The following is a 10934-nucleotide window of genomic DNA, read 5'->3' as shown; positions in this document are numbered from 1 at the left end:
CAGAAAGGATTTAAGTTTCTGTGATGTGATGGGATGAATGTACTTTGTGTATGGAAAGGTCATGCTTTTCTTGGTTCCAGGGTGTGGAATGTGCCAGTGTGGTTACATTGTGTCCCCCAGAGAAGCTATGTTTAATGCAGTTTTGTGGGGGCTGATGTATTAGTGTTGATTTAGTGGGAAATTTTGGATTTAGTTGTTTCCATGGAAATGAGACCCACCAAAATCTAGGTGATAACTGTGTTTAGATTATTTCCATGGAGGTGCGTCCCCACCCATATAGCACAGCTCTTTAATAGCTTACTGGAGCCCTATAAGAGCTAAGAAAGAACGATCTCAGTGCTGTCTCAGAGAGAGATATTTTAGAGAGAGCCAGTGAAAACAGATTTTGCTGATGCTTCAGAGATGTTAGCCCAGAGTTTGCTATGAGAAGCTAAGCCAAGAGACATTTTGGAGAATACCATTTTGAAATGCAACCTGGGAGTGAGCAGGTGCCATCCACATGCCTTCAGAGGTAAAAGAGTTTTCCCAATGATGCCAGCCTTTTTTCAGTGAAGGTACCCCCATTTGATGTCCTTGCATGGGTACATTTTTAACTTTTGAACCAGAAATTTGTCACCAAATTAACCTCATATATGAAAGCCAATCTATTTCTGATATTTGGCATAATGGCAGCATTAGCAAACAGGAACAAAGAATTTGTTTTTCTTTCCCAATTTAATTTGAATTCTGGTGAATATTGGGGAGAGTTTTTGTCAAAGTGATCAGACCTCCCTTTTTTCATAGATTAAAATTTAGTCAGAAGATCATCATTTAATCTGACTTAGGTGTTTTTGGCAGACATTCTGAGGGTACATTCAGAGGTTGTAACTGATATTTCTCTGTATTTAAAATATATCCCTTGTGGTCTGAATGAATCTTGCCAGATCTTAACATTCAGCATTTTAATTTTTCTGCATTTAGACCAGTAGGAGAGAAAGACCATAGATAAGTAGTTGGATAGAGTTAAACATTGATATACTGTTTACATATTGGCAAATTGTTGAGTTGCCTGAAGGAGTAATAGGATAGTAATTAAGTAGGAGATGGAGGGCAAAGATAATTTGGTTGTTGTTCATTGAAGAAATTTCTGAGGAAGTTTCATTTAAACTAAAATGGAAAAGAGAAGAGTGTAGTATGAGAAGGTATGCTTGTGGATTGAGGTGGAAATGTAGGGTGAAAATAGTCCTCAGTAGAGATGATAGCAATTTTTATATAGGCTTGGTGATTTCAAGAGGACATGCAAAAGATGAATCACTGAATGCCTGTTGGAGAATGTAGCAAAGATTAGAGACAGGGGGAGGAGTAATATTTATATTTTGGCTATTAAGAAGATAATATCTTGTGATATATTTCATTTTAGGTGCACACAATTAAGCAAGTAGCCATGGTAACTCTGAGATGGAATCCAGAAAAGTGTTTTCTTACTTTCAGTTTAGAAACATCAATGGAAGAAATTAATGAAATTGAATAAATATGAGAACAGACCAGTACAGCACATCAAATGAGGAGAGAAGGGGCTTAGGATTTAGTTTCAAGATGTTCCAATAGTGTTCTTGGAGGAGTTCTTTGAAGCTGACTTGGGGGAGTGGTTTGAAAACAATAAGGAGATGTGATATCAGAAAAAGAAAGGGAAAAGGAAGTTCTAAAAAGGATATTGTCGTCCAATAATTTTGTTCCAAATATTTATTTATGGGTAGAACATTAGTGATTAGTGAGAACATCAACCTTGATTTTTGTGAGTTAAATGGTGAGGTGAATGTGAGGCCATGATAGGTGCACTTTTAGTTTGTCAAGAGAAGACCTGGTGTGTTAGAACTTGAGAGAAAATGCATACACAGTAGATTTGCCTTGTTTATATATTTTTCAAAATGGAAGAGTCAAAAATGAGCTTAAATGAGATTGTAAAGAGAACAAGAGGTTTTTGATAAAGGCAATTTAATTTATAATCAATAATATAGTGACAACAAAACATGAGATTGACATCCATTGGAGACATTGGACTTGGCTAGATGTACCATGACTTTTCTATTTAATAGGAGAGATGGAGTAACTAATAATGTGTATGCATTCAGGGATATTTGAAAATATTATTGTATTATAGTGTAATTTGGCAAATTACATTTTCCATCTGCTTAGAAGGAGGTAATTTCATCTGTTAAAAATGAGGGTAAATGATAGAGTGCATGAGAGTCAAAAGGTATGGAGAAGGTTTGGAGTAGTTATGGAGTATGCAGGAATGATGTAATTAGCAAGACATAGTACAGTTTCCCAGTATATTTGAAAACCTCTAGAACTTGTGAATCTGTGCTTATTCCTGGATCAATATCTTACTCTTGTATTGTGTAAGATGTAGTCATGGATAATTACAAGTATTTGATGTCATTGAATATTGAGGTTTTGTTTGGTAAATGTTGTAAACAGTCAGAGGGACATAATGTTTGTCTTGATAGTATCTGTTGAAATTACAAACTCTGGAGTAAACTGGGCAGTAAAAATGAAAGCTAGCAAAAGATGTTTGTTGACAGGGGCCAGTGCAGTATACATTTCCATGTAGTATGAGAATCTGAGTATAGGGAGTAATTTTGTGGAGAAACTAGGAGAGCAGGTTGTATCCCCAGAGTGAGAAATCTAATGTTTGATGTGAGAGGGACATTCCATGTAGAAACCTGTGAGAGATGTGTAAAAATTCAGGAATTTATGCTTGGGGAAAAGCATAGAAACATTCTAATTCTAGCTGTGCAATTTTCTACCATGTAATTTTGTCATAATATTAAAATTTTCTGAAATTTCTGAATATGTGATCATATCATTGTTAACTTTGTAAATAAACTATAAATAGAATTATTATGAAGGTTGAATAACAAATACACTTAAACATCAATAGCATCACACATAATACACTTTTTTTTCTCTTTTTTTCTGGGCCTTGAATACAAATTTGTGAATTAAGCCTACCATTGTTTTGACAAATTATCACCATTTGTCCATGAAATACATTCTTAACAGTGTTTTAGGAAAAAATTTACTGGCTATAAAGATTAATGCTTTCACATACACAAACACACACACGTGCAAACACAGATACCACAAATAAGGAAAGAAAAAGAAATGCAGGGATGTTCCCACAAATGAAGATTAATATGGGGCAGTACTATAGCAACCATTCTATGAAACTATCAGATGGAGCAACTGGATATCCTGACAAACCCATTCATTCTATATTTTTGAGCCTCCTCACTTCAGAGGACTGTGGGAGATGATATAAATATTATGACCATGTTTCTCTTACTTCCTTATAAAAGGGATTTGGTGTATGGACATCACTGATACCTCCAAATTAAGGTAATATTTGAATTTACTAACCCCAACATGAAATCTTTTTGAAGTTGAATGATAGATATTTGATTTTTTAAAAAATTTTTACTAAGATTTATTCACATACCATACAATCATACAAAGTATATAATCAATTGATCACACTATCATAATATAGTTGTTTATTCATCACCCTGATCAAATTTTTTAATGTTTTCCTTATACCAGAAAAAGTGAAAACAAGAATAAATAAAACAAGAGTAAAAACAAAACACCCAAATTGTCTCTCCCATTCTTCCTTTAGTTTTTTTTTGCCCCCATTTTCCTACTCATCCATCCATACACTGACAGAGGGGAGTGTGATCCACATGGCTTTCCCAATCACATTATCACCCCTTATAAGCTACATTGTTGTACAATCATCTTCAAGATTCAAGGGTTCCAGGTTGTAATTTGATAGTTTCAGGTATTTACTGCTAGCTATTTGAAATCATTAAAACCTTAAAAGGGTTATCTACATTGTGCATAGGAGTCCCCACCAGAGTGACCTCAACTCCTTCTGGAATCTCTCAGTCACTGAAACTTATTTCATTTCATTTCATATCCCCCTTTTGGTCAAGATGTTCTCCATCCCACAATGCTGGGTCTAGATTTCTCCCCCAGAGTCAAATACCATGTTGCCAGGGAGATGTATACCCCTGGGTATCAGGTCCCACATAGAGGGGAGTGCACTGATTTCGCCTGCCAAGTTGTCGTAGCTAGAGAGATAGGGCCACATCTGACCAACAAAGAAGAACTCAGGGGACTCTTAGGCAGAGTTATAAGCAGGTCTAACCTCTCCTTTTCAGTAATAGTCTTCCCAAGGGCAAATCCTGTAAGAGAGGTCTTAGCACATCAAACTGCCAGTCCCCAATATCTGTGAGCACATGAGCAATCTTCAAGGTGGGGAAGCCCAAAACCTCCAAATTCTCCCCCAGCTCCTCAGGGGGCTCTGCATATATTTTCATTGTTTTTTTTTTTAAATTAACTATTAACTATATCAAAAAGTAAAAAAAAAACATACAATATAAAAACATTTAAAGCAAACCAAAGCAAGGGAATAAGAAAAGACAACTAACCTAAAAAAGCTACTTTACTTCCAAAACGTTACTATTCTACCCCAAGAAAATATACAGACTACAACCCAGCAAAGGAATAAGAAAGACAGATAACCTAGGATAGCAACATTTCCATAAACGTGTTCCTACCACACCCACCAGAAATTAACAATCATTCCTGGGCATTCCCAGAATGTCAAATGTACTCAAAATAACTTATCTGTTCTTATTAGGTTATCATTCCCCCTTTACTGATTGCTCTCTATCAATAGGTCCCCTACATTTTACATTATAAACAGTTTGTTTTATATTTCTCAATGTTCACATTAGTGGTAGCATATAATATTTTTCTTTTTGTGCCTGGCTTATTTCACTCAGCATCATGTCTTCAAGGTTCATCTATGTTGTCATATGACTCATGACATTGTTGTTTCTTACTGCCATGGGGTATTCCATCATATGCATATATCACATTTTATTTAGCCACTCATTTGTTGAAGGACATTTGAGTTGTTTCCATCTCTTGGCAATTGTGAATAATGCTGCCATGAACATTGGCATGCAGACATCTGTTCACATCACTGCTTTCAGATCTTGCAGGTATACACTGAGAAGTGCAATTGCTGGATTGAAGGGTAAATCTGTATATAGTTTTCTGAGGAAATGCCAGACTGTTTTCCAGAGTAGCTGAACCATTATACAGTCCCACAAACAATGCATAAGAATTCCAATTTCTCCACATCCTCTCTAGCATTTGTAGTTACCTGTTTGTTTAATGGTAGCTCTTCTAATTGTGTGTGAGATGGTATCTCATTGTGGTCTTAATTTGCATCTCTCTGATAGCTAGTGAACCTGAACATTTTTTCATGTGTTTCTTTTTTTTCACCCTTTCACTTTCAAATTCTTTGTGTCCCCATGTCTAAGATGAGTCTCTTGTATACAACATATTGATGGTTCATATTTTTTGATCAATTCTGCCAATCTATATGTTTTAATTGGGGAGTTTAATCCATTTACATTCAACATTATTACTGAGAAGGCATTTCTTGAATCAGCCATCCTCTCCTTTGGCTTGGGTTGTCAGATATATTTTTCCCTCTCACACTTAATGTACCCATAGTGAATCTCTTTATACTAAAACTTTCTCCTTCTCTCTCTCTTTCTTTGTTTCTCTGTCAGTAATATATCAAGTAGGGCAAGTCTGTTCTTAGCAAATTCTCTCAGCATTTGTTTGTCAAAAGTTTAAGCTTTCCCTCAAATTTGAAGGAGAGCTTTTCTGGGTAAAGGATTTTTGTTTGAAAATGTTTCTCTCTCAGAATTTTAAATATGTTATGCCACTGCCTTCTCACCTCCATGGTGCCCATTGAATGGTCACTACTTAGTTTTATGCTGTTTCCTTTGAAAGTGGTGAATTGCTTTTCTCTTGCTGCTTTCAGAACTTGCTCCTTCTCTTCAGTAATTAACAATCTGATCAGAATATATCTGGGAGTGTGTTTATTTGGATTTATTCTGTTTGGAGTTTGCTGGGCATTTATGATTTGTGTATTTATGTTGTTTAGAAGTTTTGGGAAGTTTAACCCCAAAATTTCTTTGAATACTCTTTCCAGAACTTTATCCTTCTCTTCCCCTTCTGGAAAACCAATGACTCATATTTGAATGTTTTATATTATCTATCATATCCCTGATGTCCATTTCAATTTTTTCAATTTTTTCCACATTCTTTCTTTTGTTCTTTCACTTTCCATTCTGTCTTCTTTGAGGTAAATGATTTGCTGTTCGGCTTCCTCTAGTCTTGTCCTGTGAGTATCCAGAATCTTTTTAATTTGGCCAACTGTTTATTTTATTTCCATAAGATTGTCTATTTTTTATTTACTCTTTCAATTTCTTCTTTATGCTCTTCTAGGGTTTTCTTCATGCCCTTTATATCCTGTGCCATGCTCTCATTGTTTGTCTTTAGTTCTTTGTTAATTGCTCCAAGTACTGTGTCTCCTCTGATCTTTTGATTTGGGTGTTTGGGTTTGGGTTATCCATATCATCTGCTTCATATGCTTTAAATTTTTCTGTTGTTTTTGGCCTCTTGGCATTTGCTTAACTTGATAGGTTTATTTTAGGATATGTTATCTTATGCAAACACTTATCCCTAATTTGTCAAATCTACAGCTTGGTGGCATACCCTTTCTCTAAATAACCAGCATGTGGCATCTGTGAGCCACCTATTCCCCTCAAACCAGTTTTCCCCAACATTGTCTTTGTGGTGAGTGGGGGTCTGAATTTTATGGGAGTACAATTTATGCACCAAGTTTGCATGTGTAGTTGGTGCTGCACACCCTGAATGTGGGGCATGTGTCTGAGTGGTTAGGCAGGGAAGGCAGCTTTAATAATCAAACCTCCCAAGTTCTCCTTGAGATTTAAAGCTGTTGTAAGAACCTAACCTTCATTTGAGTCTCACCACAGTTTGTCTCTGCCACTGCCCAGAATTCCTTGGTATTGGTGTATGGTACCTGGGACTTCTGAGTGTGTCCCTCTTCCAAGCCATGCCCTTCCAGGGCCTTTGCTGAAGGAAGATTGTGTTACATCACAAGTGAGCCCCATCCCCCAAGGGAAGTCCCAGGCCACAGGGCCATGTAGGAGTTTTTCCAACCTGCTGAAAGGATGGCTGTATGTGGCATGTTAATTTCCTCCTTTTTGCACACCTCTGCCTTCTTAGCTCTGGGATAACTAGCTGCAGGTGTGCAAAAGCCTGTCATTGATGCCAGATGTGACATGTGCACATGTTGCTTGAAACACTTCCCATTGTGCCAGGTTTCTTGGCACATTCTGGGCTGTGGTTCTGGCACTGGACAGGAGTGTTCCAAGCCTGCTGGTGAGATGGCTGTATGGGGTGTGATTATTTTCCCCTTTTTGCTTACCTCTGCCTTCCTAGCTCTGAGACAATTAGCAGTGGGTGCCTGAAAAGCTATTTTCCACACCAGATATTGATGCATGTCCACAGGTTTTGGGGATACAGTTCCCACCACACTTCACTGTGCAATTCTTGCTGCCATATCTGCAGGTAATTTTGGGTTTTTAAAACTAGTCCACCTCCAATGCCAACCCCCATTTCTTGAGACTGCAGAATGGCTGCTGGTTATCCAGCAGGCTTACTCACTTGTTTCATAATGCAGATTCCTGGTTTTTCCAAGTGCATGGTCCCTGTGGATTTAGAAGACCTTGTACAGCTGGTGCATCACTGAAACTGGTGTCCTGGTCACTACCTGTCTTTTATCTAGTATTTTTCATCAAGATGTTTTTGACTTTTTCTCCTAACTGCCATCTTCCAGAAGCCTCCCTGGATTGGCTTTTATAAATGGGATTCATTAGGTTACAAATTTACAGTTCTAAGGCCAACAGTGTCCAAACTAAGGCATCAAAAAGAGGATACCTTCACCAAAGAAAGGTAGATGATATCCAGAACACCTCTGTCAGCTGGAATGGCACATGGCTGGAGTCTGCTCTTCTTTTGCTCCTTGGTTCTGGTTTCAAAACAGCTTTCTCCAAAATGTCTCTGGACTTCTGTCTCTTGTAGTTTATCTCTCTCAACTCCTGTCCATCCTTGCTTGCTCTTCCAGGTCATTTCTCTGTAAACATGTGGGGGTGATCTCTTAGCATCTTTGGTACAAACTCTGTGCTTCATCTCTCATTTTAGCATCTTCAAATATACATTTATTTGCATCTCAAACAACTCAAGTTTCTGAGTCTGTGTGGTATCTCAGCTATCTAAAAGACACTGGTGATCTAATTAAGACATACCCTGAATGGATGTGGTCCCATCTCCAGGGAAAAAAACAATCAAAATCTCACCCAACAAGACTGGATTAAAGATTGTGGCTCTTCTTGGGTTGTAAACAGTTTTAATCTTGCACAGTATCCAAATCCACTAGGGAAAGTTCTGAAAAGCAGTGTCAAAGGGGTTGAGAAAGTGGTCTTTCCAGAAGCCCAAGGAGTTGAAGCAAGATGATTTACAGCAAGTGCATACAAAAGGCCAGGGAAGGATAGAGCAGGAATGGAGTGAGGGTCCAGAGAGCATGGATAGGTCTTGGAGGACCTATGCTAGATCATAAATGAAAAATACATAAATCTGAGAATTTGCACATTTATGTGCATGAGAAGACCAAAATCCACATGCAGTATGAGTTAGAGATACCTACTTTTTTTACTATTTTAATTTGCATTTATTTCATTAATAAAGCTAATTTTTTTTCAATTTCCCATTTGTTTTTTTTTTCTATTAATCCTTTCTTTATGTCATTACCCCATTTTTCTAATACAGATTATCATTTTCTCCCTTATTGATTTAAAAGAACACTTTAGGCCTCTGGTGCCTCTGCTGTCACCTCCTCCACCAGAGCCATTCACTGCTGTGTGAGGACAGTGAGGCAGGGTTTCTGGGGCCACTATGGAGCCTGACTCAGTGAATGAGGAAAAGACAATTGAGCTCATGTTGCCAGAGTGTATTTTTGGCATTTTGCTGAAGAAAGTTGGATACCATAAACAGAAAGATTCTTGGAAGATGCTTGACTGCTGTCTTTTCTTAGACTAGTCTGAAAGGAAATGCACCCATTCATTCTTGAATGGTGTATCTGAAGTACAAAATATTTTCCAGGTAATGGAACATCATCTGTGATCATCTCTGGAAAGAGGCCATCAGATGGAAACTATCAAAAAGAAAAAAGACTTGTATTTTAAATATTTTGACCAGTGCTCTGAATCAGATCAAGTGGAATTGGTGAAACATTTTATTTCATGAATGTGTCACTATCAGAATGGACATATTAACTCTTACCTGAAGCCCATGTTGCAGCAGGACTTTATTACTGCTTTGCCAGAGCAAGGCTTAGATCACATAGCAGAAAACATTCTTTCCTACCTGGATTCCAGGTCTCTGTGTGCAGCGGAGCAGGTTTGTAAAGAATGGCAATGACTGATCTCAGAAGGAATGCTTTGGAAGAAGATGATTGCATGAATTGTACACACAGATCCTCTATGGAAGGGACTTTCAGAAAAAAGAGGGTAGGATCAGTACCTTTTTAAAAACAGACTCACAGATGCCCCCCCCCCAATTCATTTTGTAGGTCATTATACCCAAAGATTATCCAGGATATAGAGACTATAGAATCTAACTGGTGATTTGGATGACAACTTGCAGAAGATTCAGTGCCACTCTGAAAATATTAAAGGTATCTACTGTTGACAGTATGGTGATGAAAACATTATCAATGGCCTATGAGATAATTCTATTAATATTTGGAATAAAACCAGCTTGGAATGTTTAAAAATGTTAATGGGACACACAGGTTCTGTCCTTTGTCTCCAGTATGATGAACATGTCATTGTAACTCGCTCTTCAGTCTCTGAAGTAAGAGTCTGGGATGTGAACACAGGTGAAGTTCTGAATACTCTGATCCACCACAGTGAGGCTGTATTGCACTTACACTTTAGCAATGGACTCATGGTGACCTGTTCCAAGGACCACTTCATCACCATGTGGGACATGGCTTCTGCCATTGATATCACTTTATGCCATGTCCTGGTTGACCACACTGCTGTCAATGTGGTAGACTTTGATGATAAGTACATCATGTATGCCTCTGGCAACAGAACCATCAAAGTGTGGAGCATTAGTACCTGTGAATTTGTTTGTACTCTGAATGGGCAAAAGTGAGGCATTGCCTACCTCCTGTACAGGGATCAGTTAGTTGTCAGTGGATCATCAGATAATACCATTAGACTATGAGATATTGAATGTGGCACCTGTTTAAGAGTCCTAGAGGGACATGAAGAAATGGTCCACTGTATCCACTCTGATAATGAGAGGATTGTCAGCAGGGCCTATGATGGGAAAACTAAAGTTTGGAACTCACAAGCTGCTCTTGACTCCTGCACACCAGCAAGCACTTTGTGTTTGTGCATGTTGGTGGAACATTCTGGTCATGTGTTTCAGCTTCAGTTTGATGACTTTCAAAATATCAGCAACTCCAATTATAACACTATTTTGATTTGAGATTACTCTAATGTGCCTCTGAGTGCCCAGAATGAGATGCACTCTCCCTCCAAAACATACACTTACACCTCCAGATAACAGTCTGCACTTTTACCTATTTCAGGGATTCTTAGTCTTGAACTACTGGCTACGTGGCTACCAAATGCCTAAGGGAGTTCATTCACAGCTGAGTTAAGAAGCTGTTATTGGTTCTAGATGTTGGGTAGATACAAAGCAGCCTAACTATTCAAGTGAGATACATATTTTTGAATCATAGGGAGATTGAAAGACTTTGAGTACCATGGGATAATTAACACATGAAACACAATGATTTTTATGTTATTATTTATAAGATACCTATAGTCACATTTTCATTATTAGCAACATAATCCATAGCCTTCTTATATATGAGTTTAGGAGATGAGGGCCTTCCCTGTTTCTCTTACAGTAGACTACAAGTTTCT

The 10934-nt window shown here is 37.8% G+C and overlaps 1 pseudogene; it reads left to right on the top strand.

The window, feature by feature from the left end:
* Positions 1 to 8886: 8886 nt before the first annotated feature.
* On the top strand, positions 8887 to 10569 carry LOC119530818 (annotated as a pseudogene).
* Positions 10570 to 10934: the final 365 nt, after the last annotated feature.

The sequence above is a fragment of the Choloepus didactylus genome, chromosome 4, assembly GCF_015220235.1.
Source record: "Choloepus didactylus isolate mChoDid1 chromosome 4, mChoDid1.pri, whole genome shotgun sequence".
Lineage (NCBI taxonomy): Eukaryota > Metazoa > Chordata > Mammalia > Pilosa > Megalonychidae > Choloepus > Choloepus didactylus.
Note: the sequence above shows the minus strand (reverse complement) of the source record. Positions and strands in the feature narration are given on the sequence as shown.